Here is a 23,379-nt window from a genome sequence, read left to right as displayed (position 1 = left end):
GTGTATAGTATCATGGGACTTTTGCAGGTTTTTTTTTATCCTTGCAGGAAAATAGTATTTCAAATGCAATGTTCCATTTTTAAAATTTTAAAGTTAATGCAATTAGCAGGTTTACTGCTTCGTATGCCATCATTCAGATTGAAAAATTTAAGTGAAGACTTCGGTAGCCTGTACCTTAATTTGGCATTCATATTTTAAATGTTCCTGTTACTTTAAAATCCACATACTGTATGCTGCTTCTCTGTTGGATGTACTTTTGTGAGTGGTTTATAAGCCCTCTGTAGATCAGTGCCTGGCATTGTTTTCTCGTCCTCCCGAGAGCCCCAGTAGTCTAGATAGGATGGGACTTGATGATATATGTCCATACTCTTTCTGGAACAGTTTATTTTCTATAGAAGGAAGTGGCCTACTAAAATCTCTTAATTAACCAGTACAGAACACTTCTAGAATTCCCCATTCATTCTAGAATAGCATAACAGGGCTCTGTGGGTTCTCTTAGTGGCAGTGTTGAACTCAAACGCGGCTGTATTCATTAGTGAAAGAGGGGGAGAAAGAACTAAGTACCAGAAGCACCACAAAGGTAATGTGCCGCGTATGTTGGCCTTAGCATCTTGCGTAAATCACAGAAGTCGAATAGATGAAGTGTTGAATAGTACACTTAGTTGTGTGATTGTTCTGGACTAGTGCACTATCATGTATGACCTATTTTTCTTTGTGACCAATTTTCTTTTCTGATGTTGCAAGAATGCACGGAATGTGATCTTTCAGAAGTGTCACAGTGCTGAGGTGAAAGCCTTACCTAAAGTACGGGTTTGACTATCATGTCAGGAACCATATGGTTGTGCTCCTTGAAAGATTCCACTCTAATCTGGAATATTATGTACAGTGTAGTGTTCGTCATCCATCAAATGGTACACTTGTTTTTATCTTGGGTGTACTTGTGTCTTCTGAAAGGCAGTGCGGTAAATACTCTCAGAAGTGTTACTCTTTGGGTAATGCAAGGGTGACCCAGGGGGTTTCTCAAGCTCTCTGCAGCTCTGGAGGTTTGTAATTCATCATTGAATATACAGTTGTTACAGAATGACTACTATTCACATTCTAAGTAAGAAAGTAACGTTTTGAACAGAGAAGTACTTTACACAGAATGAAATGTGACCTTATTGGAAGGCAGATATAGGGAAGAGCACATTTTTATGTTCAGACCAAAAAAACCTTTAAACACAGGAAAAAATAAACACAATGCAACAGTGAATCCAAGCAAGGAGAGAAAGTAAACCATTTTCTACTAGCATAGAGGATAAAACCCTAAGAAGACATGAGTAAGCGGTTTTTCGAATACGAAGCCTGTCTGGTCTTTCAGAGTTTGTTTCCAGATTCTTTCGGTGCAGCCTGAGAAGGCTTGTGTTAAGGTCATGTGCTTTGGCATGATCAAGGGCCACGGAGGAAGGCCCGTTTCTGTGTCCGATAGTAAGCGGAGCCTTTGGGAAGGGTTTTTGGAACTGGGCAGAACTTTTTATAAAGGCACATTGCTTCGATGACCCCTTCCTGCCAGGCGGTTCACCTGGTGAAGCCTGAGCTCACAGAGGTGACCATGGATGAGTTTCTGCAAACATTAGAGGGCAGCTGGTCCCAGACCGAAAGCTCCACTTCCTTCCACATCTGCGAGTACTAACTAAACGCAAAGTTGTTTGGGCCCGGCATCCTTCAGTCATAACCAGTGAAACCAGCAAGTCCGATTATTAGGCTGAGCTAATCTTGGAAATAATGAATGCTTCAAGTTGAAACTAGTCTTCAACGAAGGGGGGGGGGAGGCAGGGTTCACCACAAAAGGCATTGAGACGCATAATTATATAACACATCATAGAATAAAGGACTATGACCGTTCACAGTTATATTTTGCAGGAAAGAAAAAATGTCCTATAAGAAATGACAATGCATTGTTAAAATGAAGTTTTGGAAAGATTGGAGGACTATCTAGACATTAGTAGTGCACTGGTGATCACATGCTCCCTGAGAAGGGTGTGCTGCTAATAATTGTCCTTTTGACCTAGGTGTGAGGGTAGTTCCCAGTAATGTTCACTAATTTCGATATAATTATTCACAAAAGAACATGTACACCTGAGGGGGTGCAGCTGCTTACGGCCACATTATCTGTATTTCAGTTCCTAATAAGGCCAATACACTAATAGTTTGGGTGTCAAGTAAGTGCAAGATTGAGTTTGATTTTTTTTCCCTGATATTAAGTTTTTCGCGAATTTATTTTTTCATCTAAATCACTGCAGGCAACGAGGTAGAGAGGTGATACTGACACCATAAAGGTGTGGAGAACTTTATACTTTGTTTCTTCATGAAGCTTATTGGAAAACCATTGTGCAGAGTTGTCTGCCGTCTATTGTGTGGTTTAAATGCTAGGTAATCTCTTTAAGCTTGGGGTGTATCGGGCTGAGGCTGCTCGCTATAGAAGTGTGTATGTTTGCACCAAGCGTAATATACTATTTATTACAATTTTTGAGTGAGACGAGGCCGTGACTTGAGGCAGTCAACTCTGTGGAACACTTTTCTGCATAAAAAAGTACAATCTATGAAGAGCAATTCCTTTCTTTTAGATAAATGTCAAAAATTAGAAAAGTACACACAATTCACTGTATTTATATTAAACGTAGAAAGCAAGTTAGTTCAGTTGTGTAAAGCAGTGTTGTATAGGTCAATTTAAAAAAGGCAAGGGTCATGTTAGATTTGCGGGATAACCGACCACCGTGTAAAATATAAAACATGTTCAGAATGCAGTATTTATGTGTACAATTATAATATGGTATGTCCTGGTGTCTGCGCTAATGTGTATACATTGGACACCTGATCTCTATTCCCCACTGTTCATATCTCTTCAGCTACAATTTGTCAGTCCCAATATCCAGGTATACAGCCTCACAATCTGATCTCTGCCACACGTCTTTTTGTGATGGCAAGATATCTGCGCCTCTCCACAAACCAAAGTTGTCATGTTTGTACTTTCTGCACTCGCCTATAATGCATCGGATTCACTATGTGACATGGGCTGAACGCTTTCCATAGCAAGACTTACAACTGGCCAGTCCAGCCTGTAAATCAGCAGATCTGTGCAATTGAATGAGCATCTTGGTCAGGCCACCTTGGCTCCTCCTCTTTGGCTCCCATCATTCCTGTCTCTTTTATATGATGCTTATACACACGCAAGGTCTTTGCCCCACCTCCCTTACTGCACTCATCAGCTAATGGAGAGAGCGATGAATAGCTCAGAGGATGTTTTGGGGTGGAATTGTGGGCACTACCCACTGAAATGACAGGAACGCAAGACATTATACTCTGTATATTTTAGCACCCCGGCGCTTTTGTGGATCTGTAAGCCCACTGCAGCGGTTCAGAAAACTTTGATTGACTTCCACTGAATCAGCAATGGAAGCTGGGGACTTGGCCAAAACAGTTATTACAATTGGAACGTCAAAAAGTACACACATCTACAGAAACGAATCTACATCATACATATGCACAAACTGGAATTTTCTTTAATTAAACAAACAAAAATATATATACAAATCCAAATGTTCATTTTAATGGGAAAGTTGTAGTTTTTAAACATTTGGTTTTATTTCTAAAAAGTAAAAGCAATACTCTAGCATATCACGTGTTTTTCTCTCCCAATGCATCCCCAGCACATAGCAGTGCTTTGATTGGAACCCACCAATCATCCTACTAATTGCTGTATTTTTGCTGCTCCCAAAAATCAGCCTGATGTAACCAACTTAATGTGTGCTCTCCCTTCCTCAAAATTGGTTCTTTTGAGTTCAGAACCGATCACGTTCATTTCACAACTCGGTAACAAAGTTGATGAGGATGACCCTATGTTTGCCACTATATACTAGATTGTACAGTTTGTGCCTTTGAGCCCTTAACTCTGGCAATACAGCAATATAGAAAATAACATAACGTGCTTCTCTTTGTAAAACATTTGTGTCTCTCTCAATTTATACTTTTATATACATGTATATCGCATTTCAAGGTGGCGATAGCCACTGTGTAGTTATATTTGAGTCACACTTTTCATTGAAAGGCATACTTTAATTCGCCTATAATGTTTGACCCCGTTGCTGCGTTTGCCTGACATTTGGCAGTTGAGTTAGTTCAGCTAAATATCCTTGAACTGTCCATGGGGCAAAAAGTTATAGGAGAGTGAACAATTTTGCTCTCACCTGACATCTAAACGGTTTTACACCAAACGTCATTTCAAAGTAGAACTTTACTCCGAAAGCATGCCTATTTTTTTGCTTGGTGAAAATCCTTTTTGTTGTTGTTGAGACATTTGCTTTTCGAAAAAAAGGTGTGGCTATAGCGAGCTTTAATGGGTTCTCTCATTTGTATAGCTATGCCATTGAACTCGCAAGTCAGTTGTCAAATTTTAAGACCATGTTATTGGCTGGATTAGGGTTGAATGTTTACCCCCCTGCACATCTTGAAACTACAAAGTCAGCTCGCATTTGCGAGTTTTCTTTAAAAAAAGAAAAGTGCACAGCCTTGGACAGCCAACTGCACGGATTGGCGAAACTAGGACAGTACACAGGGGGGACTCAGACTTGTGGAAAAAAAAGCAACAATGAAAAAAAGTACTGTGTTGGACTCTCGAGCCAGAGCAGATCAAGAGCTTGCCAGCTGCCATTCTAGCCACTGTAGTCCACCACCGTTTTGTGCACTGTGGTAAAAGGGGCAAATGCAATGCGGGTAGGTTTGAGTGTCTGCAGCGGTTAGAGCAGAGCCTGCTTCCAGACCAGGCCCTACTCTGAACCCCTGCTGCAGAAGGCTAACTTCCGTGCACATGGCGGATTGGTCAGCCGTCAACCCACACTTTTCAGGGCCAAAGGTCTTGGCGTGAAGCTACAAAAGAGAAATCAGTACACAGTTCGCCAGGGTTTCTAGGTCTTATTTTTCTTTATCGGGAAAAACAATAGCATGCTTGAGTGGAGATAAAATGAAAGCTGATTTGCTGGAGCTATCGAATGCACAGTTGTGAAAAACAATCATTGATTTGCAATATTTGGTTACTGCTGCAATGCAACCAACAATACATTTTCCAGACTTCTGGTCAAAGCAAGGTTTGTGTGATTGGGATGAACTGTTGCATTTCACTTCTCCTTTGTAACCTGTACGTCGTAAGCAGTCCATCAGCGAAAACTCTATTGACAGGCAACTCTGTTTTTGTAGTTTTGTTTGTGGTACACTGTTTGATTTGGAATGTCACTGTTTTTTTTATTTTTTATTTTAATGAAAAGGCTCAATGTCTTTGTCTGTATTCTAAACTCCCTAATGTTACCACATGCCTTTTATTTTCCCTACAATTATTGAGTTATGCATTCTGTAGCTTGTATTTCTGGATTGTTAATGTATTTTATTTATTTTCTAGAATTTGATTCTGTTTTCCGTCTCTGGCATGGTATAGTGTCATGGTTTGTCTCCTTTGGAAGGCTGCATCATGTAGTTAGTTTGTGTCCTACAGATTGTTCAAGTTGTTTGTCTGAAATGTACACATTTGTTTGTATTTTTCCTCCCTGTAATGGAGAATTGTATTGTTGCAAAGAGTTGTGGCACTCTGGAATGGTGCAGCAGCTATATTGTGCTTTTACAGCTGTGCTCTGCGAGTTTGTGTACTGTGGTTTCAGCCTAAATTGTCACTCTATTGTGTATTTATACATACAGGTGGTTCTGGACTCTGTCCAGGAACCACCACGTTGTTTCTGCGTGAAAAAAGTGCCTTGAAGCTGTGCCGGAATGATTTCATCTTGTAGGCATAGAGGATTGGGTTAATGGCTGAGTTTGCATGTGATAGTATTATGGCTGTCTGTACTAGAGGTATTGGGACGGAGATATTGGGACACAGCAGAGATAAGCTGTTGAGAATGTGCAGTGGGACCCAGCAGACGATGAAGAGGAAAAGTACCATAAATAGGGATGTAGCAGTCTTCATCTCCTGCCTCATGCTGGTGGCCTGCCTCTCCCGGAGACTGCCATGCATGCTGTCTGCCATAACACGACGGATCTGCTTCTTCACCGCGATGAAAATTTGAGCATAAATGATCAGCATGATGATCAGAGGCACAAGGAAGCACCCAAAGAAGTTAAAGTAAACCATATAGGTCATGTCTACCAAAGACGTGAAAAAACAGTTGGACATGTTTGGTGAAGGTTTGTGCCATCCCATCATTGGCAGCAGGCCCAGGAGGAAGGACAGGATCCAAGTCACAACGATTACCACCAGGGCACATTGATGTGACATGATGCTTCTGTACCGAAGAGGGAAAAATACTGCCACATAGCGCTCTACGGCCACCGCCAGCAGACTTAAGGTGGAGCTGAGTGTGAGCATGATGAGCACGGAGAGCATGAACAGACACAGGTGCAGATTGTACCGTGGGAGTCCGATGTTGGTCAGGATGGCACATGGGATGGCAACTGCCCCCACACAAACATCAGCAATGGCCAGAGAAGCCAAGAAGTAATTGGTCACCGTCCAGAGCTTATTGTTCTGGAGCACTGCAACACACACTAGAGTGTTACCAAGTGTGGCCAAGAAAGCAATGACGATCTCTGCTGCTGTGTAGGGCACGTTGAGCACAGTAGAGATAGCATGGTTGTCAAGGTCTGTAGTACTGCTATTCGGTTGAAGTGCACTTGAATTGTTCATAGTCTCGGGCAGAGATTGTTGACCTTATTTTCATAGAACTCAGTATCTGTAGACGTGACCTGCAAAGAAGAAACAAAGGTCAGCACCAGAGAAGTGTTCGTTGTCCAGTTTACAGATGTGCTTATTTCATCTTGTATGACGGTCTAATACATCTGTTTTTCCTCGCCTACCCGGTTACCAGTGGGCTTTCTGTTCTCTCTCCCATATTGCATGATCATAGTTTTTCTCTAACAGCAGTCCACATTGGATGGTGCTCTGGGCACTAATGCTGATCATTGCCAAAACCAAGATCCTATATTTTCCAGTATGCTATTTAATTGCAGCATGCAGCTTCAATTGTTCAAATTAGCATCTGGGTTGCAAGTGTTAGCTGTTAACAGAATCCACCCTTGACGTCTCTGCCAAGCCCTTATCAACAGCCTTGTCCTAAGCATGTCAAATAGTCAAAGAATACCCGAACACCCCCCCCACCCCCACCCCTGCTTCTAAGAACAGACCCACCACAATAAAAGCAGTGCGAATGGCAGCCCCCTTCTATGTGTTAGATCCAGAATCATCTGGTGGCACTTTTCTGTCTTTCTTGGAGAATTAGCAAAGCCCTTCAGAGGTTTTGCTGATATAAAATATAAAAATGGTCAAAGGATAGGCTAAGGTGGTATTGGAAGAGTAAATTAATATTCTGCAAAGCTTAGCTCTTCTGCCGAATTGGCAGATGACCTGAGTATGATGGACCCCTTGACAATCTGAGAACAATCTTGGTGACCCGGGAAAGTGATATTTCTGTTCAATTACAGCTCCATGAAGCACTGATAGGCTCTATAATTGCATTTTGTTGAATATGTTGGAAGACAACCTCTGGTACCGAGAGAGAAGAAGATCCCAGTGTTACTGGCACAGGCTGCTGTGCACTGTGTGCTCTTTCATCTTCTGTCCTTCCGATACTTATGCTTCACAAAGGCATATCAAAACAAAGGCCTAGCACTGAAACTAGTGTTTGTAATTTAATAGCACCAATCTCTCTTAATTTATGTTCTGATTTATGTGTGGAAATGCCCTTTGGCCATGTAAAATTATTTCTTGCTCTAAAAAAAGAATGAAAATAAAGTAATGCAGACATATTTTTAAATTTGTTATTCATTTTGATGTGCCGGTAGTAATTTGCTGCCTGGCCCTCCCCAAAACAGTTTTAAAAAGAAACGTTTGTAAGACCGCGTGGGTTGGGCGTTTTGGGGGGAAATGGATGGACTGACAGAGCTGGAGACAAAGGTTAAAGGTGTATGAGTGGTATTTGGGAAAGCATCACAGAGGGAAGGGAGAGAAGCACACAAGGGAGAGCGCAACACAGACTGCAGGAGTGGGTGAGAAGCACTCAGTAAAGAGAGCAGCACAGAGCGCTGGTCGGCACACAGAGACACATGCGCCTTTGTGGAGTGTTTAACCAAAAAGAACATTGAGCAGCGAAGGATGGAATCCAGGCAGTTAGAGAGATCGAAGAGGCTGTGCTCCTGGGGAAGGTTAAACACTAGATGGACAATCTGGGACAAAAAATGTTATTGAATAAGAAGCAAACGCGTATGCCCAAGCTAACTAATGATAAAGAATGGGCCGGCTCTAGGCCCCCGTAAGTTAGTGTTAAGCCTACAATATGTCTTTTGCAAAAAGACAGCTTGCATTGTCTGGTAGGTGAGACCTACAAATTGAATAGTGGCTCTGGGGACAGTATGCAGATAAATAGTGCACAGATGTTGATTTGTTTTTTTGTGTGTTTCTTTTAGGCTTAATTTCAAAAATTTCTTTGCAAATTAATATATATTTTTTTACTTTGTCCCTTTTTTCCAGGTTTTATTGTTGCTTTTGTTTAACTGCATACACAATAGATATCATTGTTACCTAACTCAGTTAATGGCACACCATCAATTGCCTAATACGGAAGAAAGACTTGAGTCTGCTTGCTGGGTTTCATATCTGTGATCTTTCAATCGCACATGGATTTTAGCAGCAAGAGCTTAACTCCCTAAACTTTTCTTATAGGAGCTTCTTTATAAGGATCTTTTCATCCCATACATTTTCATTTTAATACTGCAGAACAGACTGGTTGGCTCTTGGCACTTGCTACTTGGAGGGTGAACACGTTTACCTGTAAATTCCTAAAATGTGCAACTAGGGAATATTAAGGTACAGTGCTGCAAACCAATAAAGGAGCAAACTTTTAAACCCTTAAAGTCAGTAGTGTGACGAGGAGACAATGGCCAACGTTGGCCAACGTTGAGAAAAAAACCCTCTACTTTTCTGCCTCCATCTCAAATCATATGGTTCCAGCTAATATTTTAAATTGGGATGTATGTGGACTCCTAAATTAAGTCATCAGAGTACATACGAGGATGTCTTGTTGCTGTTTATTTATACTACAATTCCAAAAAGAACTATCTGCCTGCATATGGGGAAAAATAGTAATTGATAGCTATGGTAATTGTATGGTCTCGGGGTATTAAGGAGTGCAGAGGGGTAAAAATGAATGTGAAATAAAACTACCTCCTGGGTGGAGATATCGTATTTATTGGACGCCCCAGTGGCAGAATAAAAAGAGCGGGTAATAATTCTACCCACGAATGAAGTTCAGCTAGCTTCTGTCCATTTCGACCCTCAAAAGAGGTTTCAGTGGCATTAATCAGGCCAGTTCTTAATCAAAATACCATTGAAATGTAGGTTTTTAATATAATACCCACATCCATGATATTGTATTGGATGTCAGGTAACTGCCTCAATACTCCGAACTGTAGGCCATAATGATGTAGAATTGTTTCTGCAACCTTGAAGTTGGAGTCACAGTCAAGTGTTGGGAAAGGATGTGGCGCAGCGGCTATCGCTGACGACCCGGGACCTGGGGATACGGGTCTGCGTCTTGGCGTCTGCTTAGCATCCCGTGATTCTGGGCAAATCGCTTAATATCCCCCGTGCCCATGGACAGCGCCTGGATACCCTCACGTGTTATAAGCCGCACTATATAAATCTACAAAATATGATTACCTCATAATCTCAAGACAGCGGCATGAGCTGGGGGTCGTGTAACGAGTACGAGTGTGTGAGACAGGGCCATCTTTCTTGCATGGTATGCCCCCACTTTTTGCTGAATGTACTTTGACTGAGTGTGTCCTGCCAATCAGGTGCCCAGGACCTATGTTCCTTCCCCAAAAAGTGTGCTGAAATCTAAAACCCAAATTGGCAAACCCTGGCCTCATTTCAGCCCCTGGTAAATGGTACACTAGGTACCCAGGGCCTTATGACCAGGGAAGGCCACTAAGGGCTGCAGCACTTGCTGTGCCACCCTTAGAGGCCCTGTACCCTGACACAAATACACTGCCCTTGCAGGCTGAGTGTCTGGGTATAGAACAAAACAGAGTCGACATGGCACACATCCCTGTGTGCCATGCCCACAACAATACACTGCCCTGGCATACATCAGCCACCCCTCTAGCTGGGTGCCCTATGCCAGTAGTGTGGGTACAGGAGCATGAGCCCTGTACCCCTACAGTACCCAGGTCCATTCCTGGGCCCTGTAAGTGCAGTGCTGCCATTTAAGAGTATATGGTGCTGGGAGATCGTCAAACACGAACTCCACAGCACCATGATGGCTTCACTGAAGACTGAGAAGTTTGGTATCAAACTTCTCAGCACATTAAACCTGCACAGATGCCAGTGCAGGGTTTAATTTACAATGCACGACAGAGGGCATCTTAGAGATGCCCCCTAAACCTGACCTACAATCCATTTCTGATCTGAGGGGCTGCCTAGGCTGCCACACAGCAGACATGTTGCTGGACCCCTGAGTAGAGAGCCATCCGCTCTCCTGGGCCTGCAACAATGCACATCCTGGGCGAGGTGCTAGGTCGCCTCCCCCAGGATGGGCAGGGGAAGCTTCAAAGGCATGCCGCCTTTGTGAGCTTCTCCAGGCCACTTGCTGTACTCAACATCTGGCCCCTACCGGTTCTAAACCCCCACTCTGGCGGGAAGACTGTCCGGAAACCCCAAGGAAGGACAGGGGGTGTGCCAGCCTCTGCCAACCCCACCCCTCAGATGGGGGAGGCGAGGTGAAACACCTCTCCGAGCTCTCTCCATCTTAAAGATGGGGAGCCCTACCCAATCAGGACTAGGCCACTGCACCCCTCCCACAGGAGAGTGGTAGGATAGGGGGTGTACCCACCCCAGTTCAGGGACTTAGTGGTCCCTGCCCTTTACCTACCTGTAACGCCCCTAAATTTAGTATTTAGGGGCACCCTGAACCTTCTTTCCGGAGATCCAGATTCCAAAACAGCAAAGAAGATCAAGAAGAAAGAAGACTTGCCGTGCAGCTGCTAACAAGAGGAAGACACCTACTGCTTTGGCCCTAGCCCTACCGGCCTGTCGACCCTCGAACTTGCTCCTGCTAAATCCCGGCATCTCCTGTGGCCAGCAACCTCACAAACCCCGGAGGACCTGGCTACCTTGTGACTCTGGGGCTTCCACGAGCAGTGGCACTGCTTAAAGCAAGTAACTGACCCCTGGCATCAGCCAGGAACCGCAAACTCTGCACCCGCCAAGCCTGGCCTGTGCTGGAGTGGACAAAGACCACAAGGACGTTCCCCCCGGCGATTGTTACTCCGAATCCGGCCCCCAAGGGCCCACCTCGACGCTCCTGACGACGCCTGCAGCCTCAGAACCAGGGACCCCCCAACCGCGATCAACAGAGGGTAAGATTTCCCGACACCAAAAGGTACCCCTGCACCCTGCGGCCCCCTGTGCCCAACTCCTGGGTACCTACCTATCCTCCAACTACCCAACTTACCTCTCAAAGTGGTGGTCGCACCTGAAGAATCTTCGTCCCCGAGCTTGCAGCCTTTGTTCGTTCTTGAGATTCTCCATTGCAATCCATTGAGTGCCGGACGGCTCAAAAGCACCCTGCACCCAGCCGCCCGAGTGGCCTTGGCAGTGCAAGTTCTACTCTAACCTACCTCCCCATTTGCCCTGAGCAAGTGACCTGGAGCCCAGCTCCCACAGCCGCGTGGCCTGCTGGCCAGCAGCCACCGACCACGGGCCTCCTGCCTCCCATAGGATAACATTGGGCCTACCTCACTCTGCACCCGGTTGCCCCTGTGCCACTGAGGGTGTAACAACTGTACTTACCTGACCCTGGGAGACCACGGAGTCTATGCCCTGCACCTTAACTCTGCCAGTCGAGTACTTACCCAAAAGCCGATAACTCACTTTTCTTCCATAGGGTAACATTGGCTGGTTTCTCTTGAAAAGTCTTCTAAGTGTGGAGTTTCTAAACCTTAAAATATTCACCTAAAATCAACCGAGTAACGAAATCGAAAATACTCGCCTGCTATTAGGAGAGATCCCAGTGCTGGATCCTGGTGCCCAGCACTGACCCTGAAAAGTAATTACAAGCATACTTACTGCTAACCCAATTTTCTCCTATAGGAAACCATTGACTGTTTTTCTGTGAAATCTGTCGATTTTTGCAAACTACAAATATTCTTTTAAATTTGTCCCAACTGTGAAAGCGTAAGTTCGAGGCATGTGGGCTGCTGAATTCATATCTGTGCATAGATCGCCGCCTAGTGTTGGGTCCGGATGTTTGCACGTTGTTGTCCTGGAAGAGTCTTCGAAGTATCCTTGGATAGGTGACTCCTCCCCTGGACTACAGTGCGCATGGGCATCCTCTCCATCCTCAGATTGTTTTTTTCCGCCATTGGGTTCGGATGTGCTATCTTAACTCCAGTTAGGAAAAACTTTGAATCGAGGCCAAAAGGCCTTTAGTTCGCGTCGGTACTGTTCACTCGATCGGTTTCGACTCTACCTGTTAGCTTACTAACTTTGGAAACAACTTTTCGCTTTTTACCTGACCATCGACGACACCGACGATGGAGTCGAGGACACCATTCAAGAGGTGCCCGGTATGCAATGCGAAATATCCCCATATCGACGTCCACCCGGTGTGCAACAAATGCTTGTCGCCGGACCACGACGAATCGACATGCATGGCCTGTGCCCGGTTCCGTTCCAAGAAGACTCTACGGAATCGACGAGCGGCGAGACTCGAAGCGCAGCACGCGGCACCGGCCCCGGCAGACATCTTCAACGCCGAAGAGGTCGAGGAATTGGAAATCCTACCCTCCAATCCCGGTTCCGAACATGACTCCGGTTCGGACGACGTCGACGAATCACTCTTTCGCAGAGATGAAGACAACACCGAGGTAGGAGACGGCGATGAGGCCTTAGGGGCCGAAGAGAGTAGCTCCAATGACGAGCAAGGCCTACCCGTTCAGACTGACGAGAGCCCAGTGCCACAGTCTATGGCTCCGGTCGAGGGATCGCCTTCGGGCCTTACCCGAGACCTATCCCGCAGTTCTTCGGCCCCGCCCTCAGGCCCGGCCTCGGACGTTCAGCGGCAGCCATTATTACCTAAACCGGCTGGTTTCCCTTCTACCAAACCGAAACCGAAAGCTGCACTGGTACAAATGAAACCGAAACCGAAAGTGGCGCTAGTCGGATCGAGGCCTTCCACACCTTCGACGCCAGCGACACGCATCAGCACCGAGCGCAACAAACGAGACTTCGGTGCCGAACTTGAAGCGGCCGATGTCGGAGTCGGCATACGGAAAAAGGCCCTCGGTGCCATCAAACCTGCTCGGCTCGCGGCGCCAACGCCGTCGACTCCTAAAACGAAGGTCATACTGCCTGCTGCGTCTCACGTCGCTTCCACGGCAACACCAAAGCCTCCAGCATCGAAAACGTCGACGGCCATTCCCGCCCCTCGACCCGATGACCCACCGGCGCCGAAAAAGTCCACGGCCGCCTCTACAAACCTGGTCGGAGCTAAGGCCTCGAAAGCGCTTCAATTGCGAACCGTTGCAGCACAAGGCAGCAAAACCCAAACGGTCCTCCAGGACACGTCGGGCTCCGGCCCACTAAAAGCTCAAGCAGCCTCTTCGGCGCCAGCCGCCATAACTTTTGGCCTGCCGCCATCCACGATCCCGAAAATGTTCCAACTCAGGACACGGGTCACCCACACCACGGTTACACCTGCTGAGACGTCTCCGTCACATTACATCGACGCCAACACCGGCAGGATGATTATCCATGACCGGAGGATAACTTCGGAGCCACCCTTGGACCCTTTCAGGATCCCATTAAAAAGAAAGCTGCCTGTGGACTCAGAACCTGTGCTTTGCGAATCTTTCGACTCGCCCTACCAGGATCCTCTATCATTCTCTCCCACACACTCCGACACGGATGCGTTGGCAGACTATATGGATGACCAAGTCCCTTATCACGGAGACATGGACCCTGATGACCAACAGGACCCTGATCAAACTTGGGGCGACCCTGCAGACCCCAGTGCACCTCTAGATGCACAGGGCCCACAGCTCTATGGAGCGAAAACATCTCCCACAGAGGACACTGCAGCGTTCAACGCTCTTATTGAACGTGCTGCAAATAATCATGGAGTGCAGCTTCACTCTGACACCGTGGAAGACGACTTCCTTATGGACACTTTCGCTTCCTCAGAAAGGCATGTAAAGACTCTGCCCATGTTGAAAGGGGTCCTCAAACCAGCCAAGGACATCTTCAAGGAACCCACCAGGGCAAGGGTGATAAACCCCAGGATCGACAAAAAGTACAGATCAGCACCTGGGGACCCTACTTACATCAGAGGCCAATTACCTCTCGACTCCATTGTCGTTGCGAATGCTCGCAAGAGGGCACACTCGCAAACGACAGGTGACGCTCCTCCCCCGGACAAAGAGTCCAAGGTGTTAGAGACCTCTGGCAAGCGAGTTGCCGCCCAGGCTGCCAACATATGGCGCATAGCCAACACTCAAGCGCTCCTCGCTCGCTACGATAGAGCGCACTATGACACATTGGAGCAACTACTCCAACATCTCCCTGACCAGTTCAAAGAAGGTGCAGAAATTCTTATCAGAGAGGGACAGCTACTCACAAATGCTTCCATCAAGTGTGCACTAGATGCTGCAGACACGGCTGCCAGGGCCATAAACACAAGCGTCATGCTGCGACGACATGCCTGGTTGCGAATCTCCGGGTTCAAACCCGAGGTGCAAAATAATATCCTAAACCAACCTGTCAACCCCAACTATTTATTCGGGCCGGAGGTTAACACAGCCCTTGAGAAAATAAAAAACGACACGGACACTGCAAAGTCCATGGGGGCTCTCCAGACTCAGTCCTTTCGGAGCAGCTCCTTTCGTCGCCCCGGAAATAGAGGAGCAGGTAGAGGACAGGGGTCACAGCAGACATACAACAAGGGCAATACCCAAACCACCTACGATAAAAACACCCGGGGTGGATATCGTGGCTCCAGTACAAAGGGCAGAGGACGCGGCTACGGCAACACCAGGTCCTCCCCCAAGAACAAGCAGTGACGCCCTCTCCCTTCCTCCCGACCACATAACACCTGTCGGGGGAAGGCTACAAAGGTTCCTGTCCACGTGGAACTCCATCACCACGGACAGGTGGGTCAAAGATATTGTCAAATACGGTTACTGTCTAGAGCTAACCTCCACTCCACCCACAATACCTCCAAGAAACCGTCCTATGTCCTCAGAGCACTTAACGCTCTTACAGCAAGAGGTGCAAAGTATGCTTCTAAAAGGCGCTATAGAGGTCGTACCCGTCCACGAGCAAGGTACGGGAGTGTACTCCCTCTACTTTTTAATACCGAAAAAGGACGGGTCACTCAGACCTATACTAGACCTAAGACCCCTGAACCGGTACATTCTTTCCGAGCACTTTCACATGCTCACTCTCCAGCAAGTCCTTCCGCTTCTCAAGCAGGGAGACTTCCTGGCCACACTGGACCTCAAGGATGCGTATTTCCACATACCCATTCACCCCTCACACAAAAAATACCTCAGGTTCACTGTTCAGGGACAGCACTATCAATTCAAAGTCCTGCCCTTCGGCGTGACAACAGCACCCAGGGTTTTCACAAAGTGCCTAGCTACTGTGGCGGCACATCTACGGAGGCAGCACATACACGTCTACCCCTACCTGGACAACTGGCTCGTTCAAGCGAAGTCAGCCCGGCAATGTGCCAGCCACATGTCCCGCACCATTCACCTCCTTCACAGTCTGGGATTCTCACTAAATTACCCAAAATCCCATCTCCAGCCCGCACACGTACAACAGTACCTGGGTGCGACTATAGACACTCTGGCGGCCACAGCTCAGCCAAATTTAGTGAGGATCAACAGCATGCAAATGCTGATTTCCAAGTTCAAACCCCAACACTCCCTTCCTGCGCGAGTGTTCATGCAGTTGATAGGCATGATGGCCTCCTGCATTTTCATAGTCCCGCACGCGAGATTACATATGCGCCCGCTTCAGGAGTGCTTAGCACGTCAGTGGAATCAAGCTCAAGGACAGTTGAAAGACCTAGTGTTGGTGAGCGGTCGGGCATACAACTCTCTGCATTGGTGGAATCCACAAAACCTTTGCAAGGGCCGACCGTTCCAAGAGCCTGTTCCACAAATAGTACTGACAGCGGACGCGTCTCTCCAGGGATGGGGAGCTCATGTACTACACTACACAGTGCAGGGACTATGGACGACACAACAGAAGAAAATGCACATCAACCTTCTGGAACTGATGGCGATCTTCCTGGCCATGAAGGCATTCAAAGTACATCTGTGCAACAAGGTCGTGTTGATCCGGACGGACAACATGACCGCAATGTACTACATACAGAAGCAGGGAGGAACGCACTCTCCACAGTTGTCTCATCTGGCTCAGAGCATGTGGAAGTGGGCCATTCAGAGGAACATGTTCCTCATGGCGGAACACCTCCCCGGCAAGGACAACCAGATGGCGGATCTGCTCAGCAGACACAGCCACCAGATGCACGAGTGGGAGTTACACCCATCAGTACTCCAGCCGTACTTCCAGCAGTGGGGTCATCCAGAGATAGACCTGTTCGCCACAAGCGAAAACGCAAAATGCCAAAGCTTTGCCGCCAGGTTCCCACATCCGCAGTCGCAGGGCAATGCGATATGGATGAACTGGTCCGGCAGATTTGCGTACGCTTTTCCCCCAGCGCCGTTGATACCGCTGGTGGCTCGCAAACTCAGACAACACTCCCTGACACTCGTCCTAGTTGCTCCTACGTGGGCACGCCAGCCATGGTACACCACCTTCCTCGAACTTTCCGTGGTGCCGCATCAAAGGCTGCGGATCAAACCCGCGCATTTGACGCAGAACCATGGAGAGATTCAGAACCCAGATCCGCAACAGCTGAACCTGGCGATCTGGCTCCTGAAGTCCTAGAGTTTGGCTACCTCAACCTGCCACCTGACTGTATGGACATCATCAAGGAGGCCAGGAGACCCACTACAAGAGCTTGCTATGCAGCCAAATGGAAAAGGTTCGTCATTTATTGCGGTAATAATGACATTAACCCGCTGGACGCATCCATCCAAAACATCATTTGTTACCTCCTACACCTATACCGATGCAATCTGGCGTACACCTCTATACGTGTCCATTTGACCGCAATATCAGCCTATCTACAAACCAGGCAGCACCTCTCTCTATTCAGAGTGCCTGCCATCAAAGCATTCTTGGAAGGACTCAAACGAGTAATTCCTCCAAGCCACCCACCAGCTCCAATGTGGAACCTCAACCTGGTCCTCACACGCCTGATGGGTCCACCCTTTGAACCTCTCCACTCATGCGAGATTCAATTCCTCACCTGGAAAGTAGCTGTTCGAGGCATATGAGCTGCAGATCACACACTGAGGATAAGATCGCCATCTGGTGTTGGGCTCGGATGATTGCAGGTTGTTGTTGTCTTCGGAGAAGCCTTTGGTCACGAGGTTGGTGACTCCTCCCCTGGACAACAGTGCGCATGGGCATCCACTCCATCGGCAGATTGTTTTTTTCCGCCATTGGGTTCGGATGAACTTTTTTCCGCTCCAGCAGAAAACTTCCAGCAATCGATTTAACTCTTTGATCTGTATTCCATCGACGTCGACATCAACTCGGACCGGTTCCGGAAGCGGCTGATGGACAGGACACCCTTCAAAAAATGCCCCCAGTGTGGAGCGAAGTTCCCCCACAGTGACCACCACGAGGTTTGCAACCTCTGCCTGTCGCCGGAACACAACGAGTCCACCTGTCCAGCTTGTTCCGCTTTCCGTTCGAAGAAGACCCTCCGGGACCGAAGAGCTCGACGCCATATTATGGCCAAACCAGCTCCAGAACCGGAGGACATCTTTGCTCAAGATGTTCCCGAAGACGACACCGAAGATCTCGAGATCGTGTCCGAAGCCGACGATTCCGATGACCTCATCACTCCAGGGCAGCGTGTGAGTACCACCCCCCCTGCCCCTGCCCCATCCAAAAAAGCAGTGGTCAAGACTCCGCCAGTTGGGCCCAGTCGCGACCGGAAATCCTCTTCAGAAGCCCCGCCCTCGGGCCCGGCTCCGAAGACATCTAAGCCTGTGGGTGGCTCGGGCTCGAGCAAACCTCACCTAATTGTGCCTTTAACACCCTCGGCACCCAAACACCCATTGTTGGCACCGAAACAGGCTCCAAGACCGAAATCTCCTTCGGCACAGAAACGTTCCTCGGCACCGAAGTCTCCACCGGCACCGAAACGTTCTTCAACATCGATGCCTGAAAGTCCATCGGCACCGAAAACTCATTCGGCACCGAAACCTCAATCGGCACCGAAACCTCAGTCGGCACCGAAAAATCAGTCGGCACCGAAAAATCAGTCGGCACCGAAAAATCAGTCGGCACCGAAAAATCAGTCGGCACCGAAAAATCAGTCGGCACCGAAAAATCAGTCGGCACCGAAAAATCAGTCGGCACCGAAAAATCAGTCGGCACCGAAAAATCAGTCGGCACCGAAAAATCAGTCGGCACCGAAAAATCAGTCGGCACCGAAAAATCAGTCGGCACCGAAAAATCAGTCGGCACCGAAAAATCAGTCGGCACCGAAAAATCAGTCGGCACCGAAAAATCAGTCGGCACCGAAAAATCAGTCGGCACCGAAAAATCAGTCGGCACCGAAAAATCAGTCGGCACCGAAAAATCAGTCGGCACCGAAAAATCAGTCGGCACCGAAAAATCAGTCGACACCGAAAAATCAGTCGGCACCGAAAAATCAGTCGGCACCGAAAAATCAGTCGACACCGAAAAATCAGTCGACACCGAAAAATCAGTCGACACCGAAAAATCCATCGGACCCGAAAAAATCATCGGAGCCGAAAACTGCGTCCCCGCCGAAACAAGCTCATAAAGACCCGAAGCGGACGTCACAGACACCACCTTCGGAGCCAGATGATCTTTTTCGACCAGATCCTACTCAGAAGCGGATCTACATCAATCCTAAAACGGGACATGTGACTGCCATCCCATATAAAAAGCGGAAGCTGGACACTACACCTCCCCCAGCTCCCATACGGAAAAAGGACTGTGCTACTTCACCACTTCGTCCTTCCTCTCCTGTTTTACCTCCTAACCCGTCCCCCCCTCCTCCTCCTGCTTCTCCTTTACCTTTACCTTTACCTTTACCATCTCCCTATCATTCACCTCCTCCACAGGATGATAATGATGACTTAGGGGGAGGGGCGGACCCTGATTTATTTGATGATCCTGCTGACCCAAACGACCCTTTTACGTTCCCAGACCCAGCACCCATGGATGACTGGTCTTATCCTATACCTGACATGCCTGACCCCACTACCTACCCTTCCAAGCCCTCCCCTCCTGATGACCACCTAGGGTACGGCCAACTTATAAATAGGGCAGCAACATTCCACGGCGTTACAATGCACACAGACGCCATTGAAGAGGACTTCCTCCTTGATACCTTTGAGCAGTCACAAAAGACTGTCCACATACTGCCCATGATCAAAGGGGTTATAAAGCATGCTACTGAAGTCTTTAAGGACCCTGTTCGAGCTAGGGTGCTCAACCCACGCATCGAAAAAAAGTACCGACCAGCCCCGCAAGACCCTGCATACATTAAGGCCCAGCTCCCTTTAGACTCCCTAGTCGTATCAAATGCCAGGAAGCGCGCTAACTCTCAGACAACTGGAGAAACGCCTCCCCCAGACAAGGAGTCTAAGCTTTTAGAAGCCTCGGGCAAACGGGTCGCCGCGCAGGCGGCTAATCATTGGCGTATTGCGAATACCCAGGCCCTGTTAGCCAGGTATGATAGAGCGCATTATGACCAACTTGAGGACCTTATGCAGCATCTGCCTGAACCTTTTAAGTCCCAGGCCTCTGACCTCATCCAAGAAGGCAAATTAATATCTAATGCCTCCATTAAATGCGCCTTAGATGCAGCAGACACTGCTTCTAGAGCGGTCAATACTGGCGTCTTACTCAGACGACATGCCTGGCTCCGTATTTCCGGTTTTAAACCGGAGGTTCAAACCGCAATTCTAGCTCAACCTTTCAACCAAGAGCAGCTATTTGGCCCTGCAGTGGATACTGCATTAGAAAAAATGAAAAAGGATAATGAAACTGCCAAGTCTATGGGAGCACTGCAGTCTCACCAGAACCGGGGTTCCTTTCGTCGCTCCTTTTATAGAGGAGGCTCCAAAAACACATCAACTGAGACCACGTCCACCTTTAAAAATTCTGGACAAACATCCCCTAACAGAGGTTACTTCCGGGGAGGTTATAGGGGAAACAATAACAAAGGTCGAGGACGGGGCAATAACAACAACACCCGCACCTCACCAGCCTCCAAACAGTGACTTGCCACCACTCCCCCCAGACCATTCCACTCCGGTCGGGGGACGACTCCAACAATTCCTGCCTGTCTGGACTTCCATCACCACAGACAGGTGGGTAAGACAAATTATCCAGTCTGGCTACTGCCTCGAACTCATACAATCCCCCCCAAACATACCGCCCAAACAACGTCCAATGTCCTCGCATCATCTCTCTCTCCTCAAACAAGAAGTTCAATCCCTGTTACAAAAACATGCGATAGAACCAGTTCCCCTTCAACATCAGGGAAAAGGGGTATATTCTCTATACTTCCTCATTCCCAAAAAGGACAAAACACTAAGGCCCATACTGGATCTCAGACTACTAAACCAGTATATACATTCGGATCATTTTCACATGACCACTCTCCAACAAGTCCTCCCACTTTTACAACAGGGAGACTTCCTCGCCACATTGGACCTCAAGGACGCATACTTTCACATCCCTATGCATCCCGCTCACAGAAAATATCTACGATTTGTGGTAGATGGGCAACACTATCAATTTACAGTTCTCCCATTCGGAGTAACAACAGCACCCAGAGTGTTCACCAAGTGCCTAGCAGTCGTGGCAGCGCATCTCAGAAGACAACAGATCCATGTCTTCCCCTATCTGGACGATTGGCTCATAAAAGCCAATACATACCAAAAATGCGTTCTCCACACTCATCGCACGATTCAAACTCTCCACGATTTGGGATTCACTATCAACTACCCCAAATCCCACCTACAACCTTCCCACTTACATCAGTATCTAGGAGCAACCATAGATACATCCAAAGCCATTGCCTATCCCAACACAGCCAGGATAGCCAGTATACAAAATCTCATCTCTCAATTTCAAACTCATCCATCTCTTCCAGCAAGAGTGTTCATGCAGCTCCTAGGCATGATGGCGTCGTGCATCTCCATAGTCCCACACGCACGACTTCAAATGCGTCCCTTACAAGAATGCTTAGCACAACAGTGGAACCAAGCTCACGGACAACTTACCGATCTGGTGTTGGTGGACAGTCGCTCACTTCGATCACTGAAATGGTGGAACACCATCAACCTGTCCAAAGGGAGACCGTTCTTAGAGCCTCTTCCACAAGTTGTGCTAACTACAGACGCATCTCTCACGGGGTGGGGAGCCCACCTCCTCCACCATACCACTCAGGGCAGATGGACCAGCCAACAAAAACTGCTCCACATCAACCACCTGGAACTCTTAGCAGTGTTCCTAGCACTAAAATCCTTTCAAATTCACCTAAAGAACAAAACTGTCCTCAGACGCACAGACAACATGACGACAATGTATTATATACAGAAACAGGGAGGGACACACTCTCTCCAACTGTCCCAACTGGCACAGCAAATCTGGAGATGGGCAATTCCCCAAAACATCTACCTGTTAGCAGAACATCTCCCAGGGATCCACAATCAAGTGGCCGACCTCCTAAGTCGCCACACACAACAGATCCACGAATGGGAACTACACCCCAAAGTTCTACTCCCCTTCTTCCAAAAGTGGGGACAACCAGACATAGACCTGTTCGCCACCGCCGAAAACACAAAATGCCCAACCTTCGCCGCCAGGTTTCCACACCCACAGTCGAAGGGCAATGCCCTATGGATGAACTGGTCAGGCAGATTTGCGTACGCCTTTCCGCCTCTCCCACTAGTTCCATTTGTGGTACGCAAACTGAAACAACAGTCACTAACACTAATACTAGTGGCTCCCACTTGGGCACGTCAACCGTGGTTCACCACACTTCTGGAACTATCTTTAGTTCCACATCAAAAGCTACGCCTCTCCCCGGATCTATTAACCCAGAACCATGGAGAAATCAGACACCCAGATCCTCAAACACTGAACCTAGCGATCTGGCTCCTGAGGTCCTAGAGTTCGGTTACCTCAATCTCCCTCCAGACTGTATGAATATCATAAAGGAAGCCAGACGACCTACTACTAGAGCGTGTTATGCCGCTAAATGGAAACGATTTGCCATCTACTGCGCTAATAATGACATACATCCATTGGATGCTTCCATCCAAAACATCATTTGCTATTTACTACACTTGCAAAGATGCAATCTAGCGTATTCCTCTATACGATTACACCTAGCAGCCTTGGCAGCCTACTTGCAAAATAGGCAACACCTGTCCCTTTTTAAGGTACCAGCCATCAAAGCGTTTATGGAAGGTCTCAAAAGGATTCTTCCCCCTTAGATTGCCACCTGCCCCAGTGTGGAATCTCAATGTGGTTCTAACAAGACTCATGGGCCCCCCATTTGAACCTATGCACAAATGTGAATTGCAATTCCTAACATGGAAGGTAGCCTTCCTTATCGCAATCACTTCCCTGCGCAGAGTAAGTGAAATACAAGCCCTTACACTTGAAGAACCTTTCTTACAACTACACCGTAACAAAGTGGTTCTTAGGACAAACCCTAAATTTCTTCCAAAAGTGATTTCCCCTTTCCACCTTAACCAATCAGTAGAACTACCGGTCTTTTTCCCAAATCCAGACTCGGTAGCTGAAAGGGCCCTACATACCTTAGATGTTAAAAGAGCCTTGCTTTATTACATCGACAGAACAAAACCTTTTCGAAAGACAAAACAACTCTTTGTTGCTTTCGCGCCACCACACAAAGGCAACCCGATCTCCAAATCAGGAATAGCCAGGTGGATAGTTAAATGCATCCAAATATGCTACCTCAAGGCTAAACGTACACTCACAGTTCCCCCTAGGGCGCACTCCACGCGTAAAATAGGGGCTTCTATGGCCTTCTTAGGCAATATTCCCTTAGAAGACATTTGCAAGGCAGCCACATGGTCTACCACGCATACCTTCACTAAACACTATTGTGTTGACGTGCAGGCCAAACAACAGGCCTCCGT

At 47.6% G+C, this 23,379-nt stretch overlaps 1 protein-coding gene across 1 annotated transcript in view; it reads left to right on the top strand.

The window, feature by feature from the left end:
• The window catches only part of PARP1 (poly(ADP-ribose) polymerase 1), a 331,612-nt gene that overhangs the window by 80,494 nt on the left and 227,739 nt on the right, over positions 1-23,379 (top strand). The window lies entirely within an intron of this gene.

Source organism: Triturus cristatus, chromosome 6 (genome assembly GCF_964204655.1).
Source record: "Triturus cristatus chromosome 6, aTriCri1.1, whole genome shotgun sequence".
Lineage (NCBI taxonomy): Eukaryota > Metazoa > Chordata > Amphibia > Caudata > Salamandridae > Triturus > Triturus cristatus.
Note: the sequence above shows the minus strand (reverse complement) of the source record. Positions and strands in the feature narration are given on the sequence as shown.